The sequence below is a fragment of the Anolis carolinensis genome, chromosome 5 (assembly GCF_035594765.1).
Source record: "Anolis carolinensis isolate JA03-04 chromosome 5, rAnoCar3.1.pri, whole genome shotgun sequence".
Classification (NCBI taxonomy): domain Eukaryota; kingdom Metazoa; phylum Chordata; class Lepidosauria; order Squamata; family Dactyloidae; genus Anolis; species Anolis carolinensis.
The window spans coordinates 17,013,537-17,029,373 of NC_085845.1; the positions used below are offsets into that span (position 1 = coordinate 17,013,537).

Here is a 15,837-nt window from a genome sequence, read left to right on the forward strand (position 1 = left end):
CTGCAAAAAGCCACCCTACTGGGATCTGCACGCATCATCCGAAAATACATCACACAGTCCTAGACATGTGACTTGTGATTTTGTGATATGAAATCCAGCATATCTATCTTGTTTGCTGTGTCAAAATAAAATAATAATAATTCCTGGCTATCTTTTAGACATGTGTTAATTGTGCATTTCTCCATGTTAGAGAATTGGACTAGATCATAGCAATTCTATGATTCTAACCAAGATTTTCCTGTGTTATGGTTTGTACAGAAAGATCCTACAGGTAGAAAAGGCTATCCTTTTCAGACTTGTTGGTTTCCAAGCAACTAAAGCCCAAGGATAGCATGCACCCCTCCTCACGTGTTAAATAAATACAGTTAAAATGCAGGAATGGGGCTATAGTGCATAGTTAATTATGTAGCATTAGCACAAGGATTCTAGTACCACTCCTTACTATATAACATTTTTCACAGCCTCGTGTTTGGATACCCTACTTACAGCTTCACCGTGATTTTAAACAAGGATGACCTATCAAAACTTATTCATCTTTGAAAGCATTTCAGGAACCTTTGAAAAAAAAAGTCCCAGACATGTAACAATAACCCCCACAACTCTTCTCTCCTCTGTCTCTCTTCTTTTCATATTCGCCTTTTATTGAGGGATGAGCCTTGGCAGATAGTTGAATGGCTGCCCTCTGGACAGTATCTTCAGACAGATGAGCTAAAGGCTTGAGTATTCTTCAGGAAAAATTGGATGACACTTTTTATAACTTCATTATGTGGGTATCCTTTGAATTCTACATCTGTCAACATCGCTGTATTAAAAATTCATCAGTCTGAGGCATTTATTCCTGTAGTCAAAATCACTATGGAGATTTCTTTCTTCTTTTTCTTTTACATTCCAATTTATTCCTACTTTGCAAGGTGGATGCTTTTACTTTTCCATCCATCAAAGTAAGAGCTCATCTAATATGGATTTCAGATGATGCTCACAAAGCTTATTTTAAAAGTAAACTCTCAAAGACCTCCAGACACTGGTGGAAACCATATCAGAGTGGCGAGTTTTAGTCATAGCTTTTTTCTTTTTTCTGCCGTCCAGTTCATTTCTACTTCACTGAAAAAATGTTTTCCTTTCAAGCAAAGTAAGAGCTTATTTTATATGGATTTGAAATGATACAAAGGGGCAGGCGGTAACTATGGCAACCCTAAAGCAAACCTATAACAAGATTTGTTCAGAAGAGGTTGACCATTGGCTTCTTCAGAGTCTGAGAACATAGGACTTGCTCAAGGTCACCCAGAGGGTTTCATGGTGGAGTGGGAGTTTGAACCTTAGTCTCCGGGGTCATAGTCCAATGCTCAAACCACTGCCCCACACTGGAATATAGGATAACTCTTTCAATGCAGGCTGAAACTTGGAGCTCACTACCTTACAGAAGCCAACAGCAGTCTCCCATTTCCTCCAGACTTTTTGTCCAGTCCAGTCCCATCCAATCTGAGATCTAAGTTGTAGACAAGACACTTAATAATAACAACTTTATTCTTATATCTTGCCCCATCTCCTCGAAGGGACTCGGGGTGGCTTACATGGGGACCAAGCCCAGTAAAACAGCATTAAAATATGTCAGCAAAAAATACATTGCAGTTACAATGAATTAACACATAAAACACCATAAAACATAATTCAGCAGCAACCAATAGCCAGGTGCAATGGGCATGTTCAGAGATGAAGGCAGGGCAACCGCTGGTTAGTAGCCAGCTGTAATAAATAACTACAGACCGAGGGGTCATGAGCATGAAGCCAGCCTGTGTCGGAGTGAGCACCTGACTATAAAAAAAATAGCCCCAGCTCGTTGTTGACCTAAGCAACCCAAAAGATAGTTGCATCTATCAAGTAGGGAAATGTAGGTACCATTTATGCAGGGAGGCTAATTTAACTAATTTATGACACCATAAAAATCATCCAGCAACATGCAGAAAGAAAAGAGGAAGCAATCCATCAAAAGGACTCGGTGTCACAGTGGATGATGAAACAGCAGCTCCCCCTGTGAATCGAGAATATCCTCAAGAAGCAGGGAAACAGGAGAAAGTTAAATAGCCTCTGTGTGTCTTCGTCTCTCGCTGTCTGTATGTCTAATGGCATTGAATGTTTGCCATGTATGTGTATATTGTGATCCGCCCTGATTCCCCTTCAGGGTGAGAAGGGCAGAATATAAATACAATAAATAAATAGAACTTGTGCAAAATACTACAAAGATAGGGCTAGTAATAAAGTGCAGAGGCCAGGTATTACGTTGGGGGTCGAAGGGCCAAGTTGATTGCTGAACCGAATTACTCAAAGTCACATTGGAACCACTTTCAATGGTTCCAAGGCCTCTCCTTGTTGATCAGGACAGTTACTATCCTCTTCTTCCATCAACATGGAAGAAGAGGATAGGAACTGTTCTATATTTTTTATTTGATGTGACATCCTTCATGATGATGGGATAGATCAGTGGTTCTCAACCGGTGGGTCCCCAGGTGTTTTGGCCTACAACTCCCAGAAATCCCAGCCAGTTTACCAGCTGTTAGGATTTCTGGGAGTTGAAGGCCAAAATATCTGAGGACCCACAGGTTGAGAACCACTGTATTAAAATGTTATTTCTTGGATTCTATAGGTTCTCCACTGTTGGCTCTATGATCATCTTGGCCAGAAGTTGACCATAAACTTGTACTAGATGACCTAGAGTTTTCTAGAGAGGTGTTCTCTCAAGGGATTTTCCTACTTTGGTGGGGACTCTCCACCCATAATTATAACAAATGTGTGGAGCTGACTATATTTTCCTTTTATTTTTTAGTTCTGATTAACAAAATGTAACACCCTTCAACCCAGCCAACAGAAATACTGTCCACCTTCCTTAATCCTTGTTCATACATTCTCTTCCAAAGAGGATCAATTGTTTCAAGGAAACCATTTCCCCAAGATATTTATGTCTAGGAGATGGTCTCACGGTTCCTAGTTAACAGCATTCTCTGTAAAGCCCTGGTTTCTAGGAAAAACAGAGCATTGCAGATTGTGGATTGTATGCAATGATTGTGTATGTAAGTGAGAGTGAAAGGAGGGAGATAATGATTTAATAGCTTCAACAAAGAAGTTTTTAAATAGTATTTACTGTTACTTTCCTACCTACATTGTTTCTATTTGTTTTCTCACAAGCCCTGTATTTGTTTGTATTGTTCCCGTCTTGTGAATCTAGGAGTGGAATAAAATCAATGATGTGCAATGTAGTGATTTTGGAGATTTGTTTTCTCTCCCAGTCAACATTTTGCATTGTCGCCTGCACAAAGAAAGACAAACATAAACAAAGCAAATGATTTGAAATATGAAGAGAGATGTAGAAATGGAAAATACCTACACAGAGGGCCAGCATGGTATAGTGTTTTGAGCAATAGGCTATGATTCTTTTTCATTATATTTATACCTGCCCTTTCATCTATGGAAATTAAGGTTCCAACTCACTCCTTAATTATCACAGAAACCATGTAAAGAGGGCATTGGTCATAGTTGGAGAATAGAAGTGTGTTTTTCAAAGAGATGCTTTATTGAGTGGTGAAAGATGTCCCTGTTGATTTCCTCAATTATGTACAAGGGGCCCTTGGTGCCAACTGCGCTTTGGTTCCAAGACACACACACACATACACACACACCAGAGATACTAAAATCCATAGACACTCAAGGTTTACTTTTTAGGTGTGTATGTGTAAGTATGTAGTAAAAGGTAAAGGTTTCCCCTGACATTAAATCTAGTCGTATCCGACTCTGAGGGTTGGTGCTCATCTCCATTTCTAAAACGAAGAGCCGGCATTGTCTGTAGGCACCTCCAAGGTCATGTGGCCGGCATGACTACATGAAGTGCTATTATGTGTGTGAGTGTATTCAAGCCGTGGGTGGTTGAATTCATGGATATGGAAGGTTGATTGCATCTTGTGTTTAGTCTGCTGTTTTGTAATTGGTCACTGCAAGGTAAACACAGGCCCCATATAAACACGGCTATATAATGCAGTTTGGTCAATGTAGACTCATATAAGGCATTTTAACTGCATCGAACTGCATTATATGAGTCTTCACTGACCATATTATGCAATTTCAAACTGCATTATATGGCAGTGTAGATGGGGCCTGTGTTTACCTTCCAGTAACCAGTCATAAAATATGACAGTGCAGATGGGGCCACAGTTATAATTTGGAAGTCTGATTGCTGGAACATTTACTTCTGTGAAAATCCTGTTGTACAAGAGCAAAAGGGTTAATTGAAGAAAATAAGCATGCCATTTAATATCCAGTTTAGCCCCAGGAGAGAGTGATTTGTCCAGTTACACAGTGAGCTTAAAGGCAGAGCAAGGATGAGAACTCTGAACTGCCCCAGAGTCATTACTGAATTTTCATCACTACACTCCATGGATCAAAAACATCCGGGCATTCCTAGGCAATGTCCTTGCAGATGGCCAATTCTCTCACACCAGAAGTGACTTGAAGTTTCTCAAGTCACTCTTGACACGATATATATACATACTCCATGGGCTTTCATGCATCTGAATACTGTCCTACCATTATAAGTTACACTGCTGAATACTCATGGTACAACTCACAATATACCTTTTGAGGGGATTTGATCCGTCACCTACTGCAAACCTCTTTCTGAGACAAGAGTGCTATTAATAGTGGCACATATACATGTTAGAAATAATAAAGTTTAAAAAACTGTCCTGATGCTATGACCTTCCCATCATACTTTTACATTATCTCATGCTTTGGCTCATTTTTTTCCTGCAAATTTTTGTGCCATTTGCTCAACATATTCTCAAGACCTATTCTTTCAGTGAGTTTTTCTTTCTTCCCTTGAGTCTCCAAAGAGGTGAAATATCGACAGAAAAGGTCTAGTGTGGCCCCTGTACAACCCTCTGAATAGCCTGATGTTTTTGACATAAACCTAATTACCAGGGACTATAAATTAGTCCCTATAATGAACCAAACTGCTATACTGTTCCAATTATAGAAGTGTCCTTGGTTGGGCCATTTGTCTTCTTTAACCTTCAAAATCAGGTTCACTTCAGTAAATGTGCTGTAAGGTGCCATTAGTGATATGTAGGTAAACCACTTATAATTCTCTCTCACAAACACATGTGTAGCATGTAATTGCTTTGAAAGCCATTGATATAATTTCTATGGAATGGTCATCAGGACTGGTTGTTAGAAGCCTATTAAAACTATATTTAGAAAGACTTAGGAGTGGGCAATTAATATCAGCCCAACTTGGGGTTAGCAATTGCTGTTTGATATCTTGGGAGACTAATTTTATTGGTATTATTAGCTTATTTTATTTTTATTCGATGTGACATGAAATTGCAGCAAATTGCAAACTGGTTAACTTTTTATTGCATTGGAAAGGTGACTGCAAGACTTTGTGACTCAACTATGGAAACAGTCTGGCTTCTCCTTAGTAACACACACATTTACTATGGGAGGAAAGGAGAGACCATTTTCTGCCTTATCTCAGGCAGGAAATTATCTTCAGCAAGGTGAAACAAGAGGAGATACTAGAAAAGGAGCCAAATAAGACTTCAAGAGTGGTTCTAGCTGGACTTTACCTTTCCTTCTTCTTACCACAGGACAACTGGACATTATGTGTAAATCATCCAAAGAATGTGGTAGACGTTACCACCAAACACTTTCTCCTGTTTCAGCTGGACTTCCTTCCCACACCCAAATAAAAATTAGTTACTACCAGTGGCCCTATTGGAACTATCTTGAAGTGCTTTTCATTATTCACCTTTCAAACTTGCTTTAAAGCAGTGGTTCTCAACCTGTGGCTCCCCAGATGTTTTGGCCTACAACAGTGGTTCTCAACCTGGAGCCCCCAAATGTTTTTGGCCTTCAACTCCCAGAAATCCTAACAGCTGGTAAACTGGCTGGGATTTCTGGGAGTTGTAGGCCAAAAACATCTGGGGACCCCAGGTTGAGAACCACTGGCCTACAACTTCCAGAAATCCCAGGTAGTTTACCAGCTGTTAGGATTTTTGGGAGTTGAAGGCCAAAAACATCTGGGGACCCCACGTTGAGAACCTCTGTTTTAATCTGGAAAAACCAAACCTCCCCATATGGAGGGGAACACTTTATTTCCCTCATTTCAAATCTCCAGGAAAATGTGAGTTGACTTTCCAAGTTGTCATATGTATCACTGATGATACTTTCCAGAGCTTGATTGGCTCCCATGCTGCTGTCATTTTGGCATCAAGTGAAAACATGACTATGAAAACTTTGGAAGCACAGTTGATCTCATCCAAATGCATGTGTTTTTTAAAAAAATGTTTTCATTTTTTCAACTGCTTTAAACATCTGTCCTTTTTTACCTTTTTATATATGCTTTTAGATGTAACATTATTCTTACTGCTTTTAATAGTTTTGAACTGTTTGCTTTTATTGTAATCCACCCTGAAACCCTTGGATATAGGATGAGATATATGTAAATATTTTAATAATTGAACAAATTACTATTCCTGCCCTCTGGCTTCCCACAAGCCATCTGCATTCAAGGCATGTGCTCTACCACAGAGCTATAGGGCCTCCTCCAGTTTCCTCTGACCTATTGCTACGAGTGATGTTTGGCGCAAATATCATTAAACAGCATTCCAGAACTGCCTTATAAAGACCAAAACTGGTGCAGGTGAACTTTGGGTCTTGGCTACACTCACTTCCTAAAACTAACAATGAATCTAAGGCTTCCTCGGTGGGATTTTAACTGTGAGAAGCTGTCGTGGTAATAAATACATTTCTGGCAGTCTGTGCCAAACTGCTGCAAAGGGAAAAATGTCAGCTGGAAGGGGAGAAAAAGTTGGCAGGTGCAGAAATGAGCAAAGGGAGTAACAGTATTGGCTGTTGTCTTACATAACATTACAACTGTCCAGGAGCTGTATAAACTATTTCTATCTGATGTAAAATTTACGTTGTGCTATATCCCCGCTGCCCCAGGTGTTTTCACTTTCTCTCAATCTTGTAGTCATAATGAAACATTTCTTCTTGGCTTTCTAGCTTCCTACCATCAACATTATACTTGCCAAGTGTGCCTAAGTGCCTTCAGGTCATCTGTTGACTTATGGCAACTCCATGAATTTTACAGGGTTTTTTTTAAGGGAAGGGATACTCAGAGATGGTTTGTCATCGTCTTCCTCTATAACAATGGTTCTCAACCTGGGTCCCTAGATGTTTTTGGCCTTTAACTCCCAGAAATCCTAACTGGTGGCAAACTGGCTGGGATTTCTTGGAGTTGTAGGCCAAAAACATCTGGGGACCCCAGGTTGAGAACCACTGTTCTATAATATAGTTTACAGCACCTCGTATACCTTGATGGTCTCCCATCCAAATGCAAGCCAGGCCTGATCCTGCTCTACTTCCAAGCTGGAATTGGGTGCCTTCAGGGTATTATACATATCATTATTTTAACAAGTACCAGAATAACAAAAGTGTTTCAACACGGAAAGAAGCTGAGAATAGCTGGATTGACTGCTCTGGGCAATTCTGGGTATGCCTGTTTCAGCCTGTCACTACCTCTTGGAATGCATTCATTAATATTTGTCCCATGTTTACAGGAATGTGGATCTAGTCCTTTTGTTAGTAAACCTCACTTCCGCACATCACTTTGTACAGAAACATGTACAGTAGGTCATCCCTATCCACGGATTCTGTATCTATGGTTTCAATCATCCATGGCTTGAAAACCTTTAAAAGAGTAAATCTGGATTTTACCATTTTATATATGGTAAGAAGGACATAATTTTACAATGCCACTATATATAATGGGACTTGAGCATCCATGGATTTTGTTATTCATGTGGGGCAGTCTTGGAACCAAAACCTATTGGACACTGTATTTCTGAAGCTATTTTTTCTTTTGGATTCAAATTAAGAGAAAAGAAATTCCACCAAAACATTAGGAAGAGCATTTTTATTCTAAACATTGTTTGACAGTATTGCCTAAGAGAATGGTAGATTTTTTTTGGAGCACAGGTTGAATAGCCATGTCTCAAGAAAGCTTATGTAGTAGAGGGTTGGACTAGATTGCTTTCCAACTCTGGGATTCTAGATGCACATATTTCATCCAAACGCCCACATTTTAAGTGTATTTTATCTATCTATCTATCTATCTATCTCTATCTATCTATCTATCTATCTATCTATCTATCTATCTATCTATCTATCTATCATCTATCTATCTATCTATCTATCTATCTATCTATCTATCTATCTATCTATCTATCTATCTATCTATCTATCTGCACTGTGGTACATTCCTTGAAGAGAGAATGGTGCTACAAAATTCAGGGCAAGCAGTGTTTCAGGAATTAATAGAGACTGAGACTGACACATTTCACTAATTTTTGATTTAACCGAATGATCTTATGTGGGTGATGATCTTTCCATTCCAACTGAAATGATACTACAGCCTCTGGATCTATGATTTCCACCAGCTGCAGATTGTCGAGACAATTCATGCACCAACATGAAAATAGCTACCATATTGAGGCATATTCTTGACTTTCATGATGAGAGCCAGTTTGGAGCAGTGCTCTGAACATTGAACCACAACTGTGTGGAGACCAGGGTTTGAATTTCCACTCAGGCTTGGAAACTCACTTGGTGACACTGTCTAGTCACACTCTCTCAGCCTCAATGAAGGCAAAGGCAATGCTTCTCTGAACAAATTTTGCCAAGAAAACCTCATGATAGATTCACCTTGGGATCAGCATAAGACAAAAGTGACTTAAAGCCACACAACTTGTGCTAAGAATTTTTCCAGTTAGCCCCAGAAGTGTTGTTAACTGGATCCCCTTGTGTTTAATTATTGTTTAATTAATGTCTGTCGGGCCTTTGACTCATCATGTATAAAATTCTAGCATGTGCCCAAAGGGACTCTTTCCATTTACAGTTTTTTAAAGGGGGAAGTCCATTTTTCTTTTCTCATTTCCTGTTTTTTTTGGTCTCCATTTTTTTGTTTTCCAGGGAGTTCTCTTGCGCTCCTTGTTTTCCTTCGGTGTAATAGACATACTCCCTGGGGCTGCATGGCTTTTAAGCAGCCATTTCTGATCACTTTAAACAAGACACATTTGTGTATGCGTGCGGCTTCCTTGCTCAAGCAAAAGACACAAGAGAACAGCGGTAGGGAAAATGACAGGAAAATGACTTGTTTCATGTATATTGTCGATTGCAATGCTCTGTAAGCTAAAGGTTTCCCTGAGCACCAGCACCTCATCAGAGATCTGATTTGCTTCTTGCCATCGGAGGTCCTCTTAAACCACTTCAAGAATGTTTTCTGTTAGTAATGTCATTCTGGCAGGGCTTCCCCGGGAGAGGCAGAAAATCCAAGCTCCGGGCAAGCAAGAGGGATCCTGCTGGGTTTTGCCTTTCACTCCTCTTTAGCATATACGATACACACACACATGCACACTTTTCCTTAGTCTCTGTTTTCCTATTTCCTTTTTGGGCCTCTTAAGTCACTGTCAAGATTTGTTAAAGAATCACTACATTTAATCGCAGGTAGCTTCCACATTTTGCTTGATCCTATCCTGAAGGTCATTCTGGAGACAATGTGCTGATGCCCAAAACCACTTGTTAGAAAAGGTGGATGGATTACACCCCATGAAATTAGGCTGTAAGAATTCATTTGTCAATTCTCCCTCTTCAGAGTGCTTTAGGCCTGGATTCAGGTGGTAAAGTTTGTACTTACTTAGGTGATCCCTCGTTGTCCAAGTATGATGGCCTTCCAAGTGCAGTGTCTTGGCGGTGGATACATAGGTGACTGTGGAGCCCTATTCTTGACCCACATGTTCTTCCACAGTGAGGACATCAGTTTCCAGGTGGAAGGCAGTCCTAGTCAAGGTTGGCTTGATGTGCCTTCTTCTTGATATGTTTCTCCCTTTCTCCCTCTTTGTGCCTCCACAGCACTGCTGGTCACAGCTGACCTCCAGTTAGAGCTCTCAAGGACCAGGGCTTCCCAGTTCTTGGTGTCTATGCCACAGTTTTAAAGGTTAGCTTTAAGCCCATCTTTAAATCTCTTTTCCTGTCTACCAACATTTCGTTTTCCATTCTTGAGTTGGGAGTATAGTAACTGCTTTGGGAGACAGTGATTGGGCATTTGGACAATATGGCCAGTCCAGCAGAGTTGATGGCGTAGGAGCATCACAACATGAGGCAGGCAAACCAGTATTGAAGCTGCACACCATGTGCATTATGCTGCTCATCTGCCTCCTCTCTGATTGAGTTTACACTGCCATATAATCGAGTTTCAGAATGCAGATTAACTGCACTGAAATGGATTATATGGCAGTGTAGAATCAGCCCCTGTTCCATGAATAATGGTGCATGTAGTTTCTTTCAGGATGCATCTCCACTAAGTGACATGGCTTCATCCTATACCATTTGACACTATTTTAATCACCATGAGTTGGGGACCACTTAGTATGGAATACTGGGAGTTGTAGCTTTTGCGGAGTCTTTTGCCTTTGCTGCCAAAGAGTGCTTGTGCCTCACCAGGATTCCATAGCACTGAGTCATGGTAGTTAAAGAGGTATCAAATGCATTAATTGTACAGTGTATTATTATTACTATTACTATTATATTTATCTATACTCTGCTTTATCTCTCCAAAGGAGACTCAAAGCGGCTACGCTAGTGTTTCTCCCTAGACCAGGGATCACTTGACCAGGGACCACTCTCCAACATTAGTACCAAAAGGGTGCTAATCAGTTTTTGGTCAACTTTAGATTCAGTTTGGTTATTTGGGGTGCTGATTCAGAAAATTGCATTGGATAGACCACATCAGCTCTAGTTTCTGATACAGAACATATGCCATCCAGTATTTGCCATTTGCTTGCCCACAGATGTAGTAAACCATGTTTAATAATCTAGAGCTGATGTGGTCTATCCAATGCAATTTTCTGAACCAGCACCCCAAATAACCCCAGGAACAGGCCTAAAAACGAAGATAGCTCCGCTCAGGGGGAGGGAGGAGGAGGAGAAGCAGCAGTCAGGAGGCTTGTTGTTATGCTTTTTGTGGGCAGTCAACCTCTCCACCCCCAGCATCCCTGTTGCCTCGGCATTATAAGAGGGTTTCATGAGACCAGGCACTCTGGTTGCAACTGTGTAATGGTGAGGCTGTGGACCATATTTTAGTTCTTGGGGACCACTGGTGGTCCATGGGCCACAGGTTGGGAACCACTGCCCTAGACCAACCTGGGATTCCAGAAGATGAAGCCATTTCGTTTCAAATGGGCACCACAATTCAAGGGTATTGACAAGCTTTGGAGGTTTTGAAGCAGAGTATTTTCCTGCCTGGCAGAATAGGGTTGGACTGGATGGCCCCTGGGGTCTCTTCCAACTGTATGATTCAAAACGATCTTAACAGATTAGAGAGATGAGCCAAAACTAACAAAATGAATCTCAACAGGGACAAGTGCAAGATACTTCACTTAGGCAGAAAAAAATGAAATGCAAAGATACAGAATGAGGAACGCCTGGCTTGACAGTAGTACGTGTGAAAAAGATCATGGAGTTCTCATGGACGACAAGTTAAACATGAGCCTACAATGTGATGCGGCGGCAAAAAAAGCCAATGGGATTTTGGCCTGCATTAAGAGGAGTCTAGTGTCTAGATGCAGGGAAGTCGTGCTACCCCTTTATTCTGCCTTGGTCAGACCACACCTGGAATCACACTGTGTCCATTTCTGGGCACCACAGTTGAAGGGAGATGTTGACAAGCTGGAATGTGTCTAGAGGAGAGTGACTAAAATGATTTTTTTTTCGTGTCAGGAGCAACTTGAGTTGCTTCTGGAGTGAGAGAATTGGCTGTCTGCAAGGACGTTACCCAGGGGATGCCCAGATATTTTTGATGTTTTACCATCCTTATGGGAGGCTTCTCTCATGTCCCTGCATGGAGCTGGAGCTGATAGAGGGAGCTCATCCGCACTCTCCCTGGGTGGGATTCGAATTTGGCAGCCTTCAGGTCAGCAACCCAACCTTCAAGTCACAAGGCTTTTATCCCCTAGGCCACTGGAGGCTCCTACTAAAATGATTAAGGGTCTGGAGAACAAGTCCTATGAGGAGCAGCTTAAAGAGCTGGGCATGTTTAGCCTGTAAAAGAGAAGGCTGAGAGGAGACATGATAGCCATGTGAGGGGAAGTCATAGGGAGGAGGAAGCAGGCTTGTTTTCTGCTGCCCCAGAGACTAGGACGCGGAACAATGGCTTCAAACTACAGGAAAGGAGATTCCACCTGAACATCAGGAAGAACTTCCTCACTGTGAGAGTTGTTCGGCAGTGGAACTCTCTCCCCCGGACTGTGGTGGAAGCTCCTTCCTTGGAGGCTTTTAAGCAGAGGCTGGATGGCCATCTGTCAGGGGTGATTTGAATGTCTTTTTCCTGCTTCTTGACAGGGGGCTGGACTGGATGGCCTCTGGGGTCTCTTCCAACTGCAGGATTCGAAATGTGGCACAGGAATGATGTGGCCTTGGAGGAAACCAACGAGCCCCGGAAGCCTTAAAATGAGTTCGTGGGGAACGCACCGAGACCTGGGAAGCCTCCTCCCCGGTGTTTTGAGGGGAAAACGCACGAGGCTTCTTCTTGTGTGAGAGGGAAAACGCCACGCAAGCCAATGAAGCTGCAGGCAGAGCAAGCCGGAGCCGCTGGGCGAGCAGCTGAAGGTGCCAGAGATAGCTGAGGCGTGAGCTGTGCGGCTAATATGGGGATTCTTCTTCCCATCTACACGTTGCAAAGAAAGGAAGGAAGAAAAAACCCCTGCCAGCTGCTGCTGCTGAGTGAAACCTGAAACCGACTTTCTGCGCCGAGGGCCGGCCTTGCGCGCTTCCTTCCTTCCCAGTCTCCGGGACTGAAGCGTGCTACCCAAACCCGTATTATTTTGTGCCCGTATCAAACTCTTACATCCAGAGGCGGACTGGCCATCACAGCAGGGCCAGTGGAGCTCTTTGCGGTCCGCAGGAAGTGCCAGGGAGGGAGAGAAAGCAGTGAACTTTGCGCAACCAGTGACAGCTCCGTTTTGGATCCTCCTCCTGCCTGTGTGCCTGCTTCCTTTTCGAAACTGTCCCGGGTCAGCAGAGAAGTCGAGAGATTTGAATAGTCGTTTGCATTGGGGAAAGTTGAGGGTTTCCTCCACCTTCGTGGACTTACTGAGAGAGGACTTTCCCATTTGGAGACGTTGCGGCCGAGGACGGGGTGAGTAAGTAAGTAAATAAGTGGCGCTGGAGAAGAAGATCGCCTTGGCCTCTTTGGAGACAAGGACTTGACAGGGCATCCTCGCCAGCCTCAAGCAGCGACAGCCCTTAAACCAGGTATGGGCAAACTTCGGCCCTCCAGGTGTTTTGGACTTCAACTCCCGCAATTCCTAACAGCCGGTAGGCTGTTAGGAATTGCGGGAGTTGAAGTCCAAAACACCTGGAGGGTTGAAGTTTGCCCATGCCTGGTTTAAGGGCTGTCGCTGCTTGAAAGTCCTGTCAAGAAATTGTGTCAGAATAACTGCTTTTATTCAGCAATGTTTGCAAAGTCTGCATTTCAGACCTAATGAAAATCAACTATGCTAGAACCTCTTTGATTATAATTATGCAGCCATTGCTATTGTGTACTTCCAAGTCTCTTCCAACCCTAAAGGCAAGATTTGCCATAGTTTTCATCTGAGGCTGAGAGAGTGTGACTTTCCAAAATGCTCCCAATTTGTTCTATGGCTGGACAGTATCCAGAGTCTTGCACCAAACCACTAAACCAGGCTGACTTTCATAGAATCATAGAATAGTAGAGTTGGAAGAGACCTCATGGGCCATCCAGTCCAACCCCCTGCCAAGAAGCAGGAAATCACATTCAAATCACCCCCGACAGATGGCCATCCAGCCTCTGCTTAAATGCCTCCAAAGGAGGAGCCTCCACCATACTCCGGGGCAGAGAGTTCAACTGCCGAACAGCTCTCACAGTGAGGAAGTTCTTCCTGATGTTCATCGCAAAAGTGTTGAGTTTAATGATTGTTTTGGTTGAATTTTCAAAACACAATACAGATCATAGATTTCTAATCCCAAATAAGTGGGATTGGTAAGGTTAAGTAAATAAGATACATTATACTGAGTGAAAATGTAAGTGGAATTTGTGTTGCTGAAGGTTTTCATGGCCGGAGTCACTGGGTTGCTGTGAGTTTACCGGGTTGTATGGCCATGTTCCAGAAGCATTGTCTCCTGACATTTTGTCCACATCTATGGCAGGCATCCTCAGAGGTTGTGAGGTTTGTTGGAAACTAGGCAAGTGGGGTTTATGAATCTGTGGAATGTTCAGGGTGGGAGAAAGAACTCTTGTCTGCCTGAGGCAAGTGTGAATGTTGCAGTTGTCCAGCTTGATTAGCATTAAATAGTTTGGCAGCTTCAAAGCCTGGCTGTTTCCTGCCTAGGGGAATCCTTTGTTGGGAGGTGTTGTTGGGCTTTACAGTGCGGACAATTTCAACAGAAAGGAAAAGACCATGAAAATGAATAAAATCTGGCTACCAGTATCAAAAACTCAAAAATCAGGACAGTAAATAAAGAGAAACACCGAGAAGACATTGGAATTCCAGACAAGAAGCAGTCAGGGCCAGTTAACACCTACCAACAAAGGACTCCCCCAGGCAGGAAACAGCCAGGCTTTGAAGCTGCAAGGCTATTCAATGCTAATCAAGCTGGCCAATAGCAATATTCACACTTGCCTCAGGCAGACAAGAGGATGCCTGCCATAGATGTGGGCAGAATGTCAGAAGAGAATGCTTCTGGAATATGGCCATAGAGTCCAGAAAACTTACAGCAACCCTAGGTGGAATTTCTTTATTGAGATTTGTATTACTATACTTGTGTATACAATTAATAATAAGAATAAAAGATTTCTTATCCTTAAGAAGGGTTGTATAAAGTGATGATCTTGATATGCAGCCAAAGTAACAAATATTTGGTCAAGGCAATGCTGTGAGAGATCCTTTTGCCAGACTTATTCTGAGGTTGGACGATAAAGTCATTTCAACTATCTTTGACTATCCTGACAGTGCAATCTTATGGATGCTTACTTATATTCAGTGCTTCTCATTTCCAAATAAGCAGGTGTAAGATTGCATCTTTAATTTCCCTGCTATGTTATGGTGCAGTTTTGCCTATATTTCTTTAGTTTCAAGAAGAAGGAAAAAAGCACGTCAAGTGAGAGCAGAGGGTTTTATTGATAAAGCGGCTGACATCTCTGAGACAAGTTAATTTGAATCCTGAGTTGTTTACAGAAAGGTATGCATGCCTACATGCTGTGGCTTTCCCTTTTTGTGGCATTGTTGTTTTGTGCTCCTCATGTTTGCCACATATAACTTTCCTGTCAGGGATATTTGTCCAGCTCAGGTCTCACTGAGGTTATTGGTTTTTTAGTGCTGAGCTCATTCTGACAGAGATCTCCATTGGGATGCAAATCATTCTTCCTTCCCCATTGAGAGTGTTTTTGCATGCATTTTTCAATTGTTTACATTTGCCTATGTGGATTGTTTCAAAGTTGCACCTTCTGTTTTGATTTTCAAATACCATCACAAGTTTAGCGATATATGGATTTCCAACTGTAAGTTTTGTATGGGACTAAGAGTGCATCTGCATTATAGAATTAGTGCAGTTTGACACCACTTGAACTGCTGTGGAATTCAAGGAGTTGTAGTTTTACGAAGCCTTTAAGCTTCTCTGCCAAAGAGTATTGGTGCCTCATCAAACTACAGCTCCCATGATTCAGTAGCATTGACCCACGTCAACAAAAGTGTTGTCAAACTGCCTTAATTC

At 42.1% G+C, this 15,837-nt stretch overlaps 1 protein-coding gene across 2 annotated transcripts in view; it reads left to right on the forward strand.

Moving 5' to 3' along the window:
• Positions 1 to 12,914: 12,914 nt before the first annotated feature.
• The window catches only part of arhgap24 (Rho GTPase activating protein 24), a 364,561-nt gene continuing 361,638 nt past the window's right edge, over positions 12,915 to 15,837 (forward strand). Inside the window, exon 1 of one of the 2 annotated variants that reach the window (XM_062981819.1) lies at positions 12,915 to 13,243. The gene's annotated coding sequence lies outside the window, so the exon portion shown is untranslated. Of the gene's footprint in view, positions 13,252 to 15,837 lie in introns of both variants that reach the window. The other variant, XM_062981818.1, reaches the window with a different exon arrangement.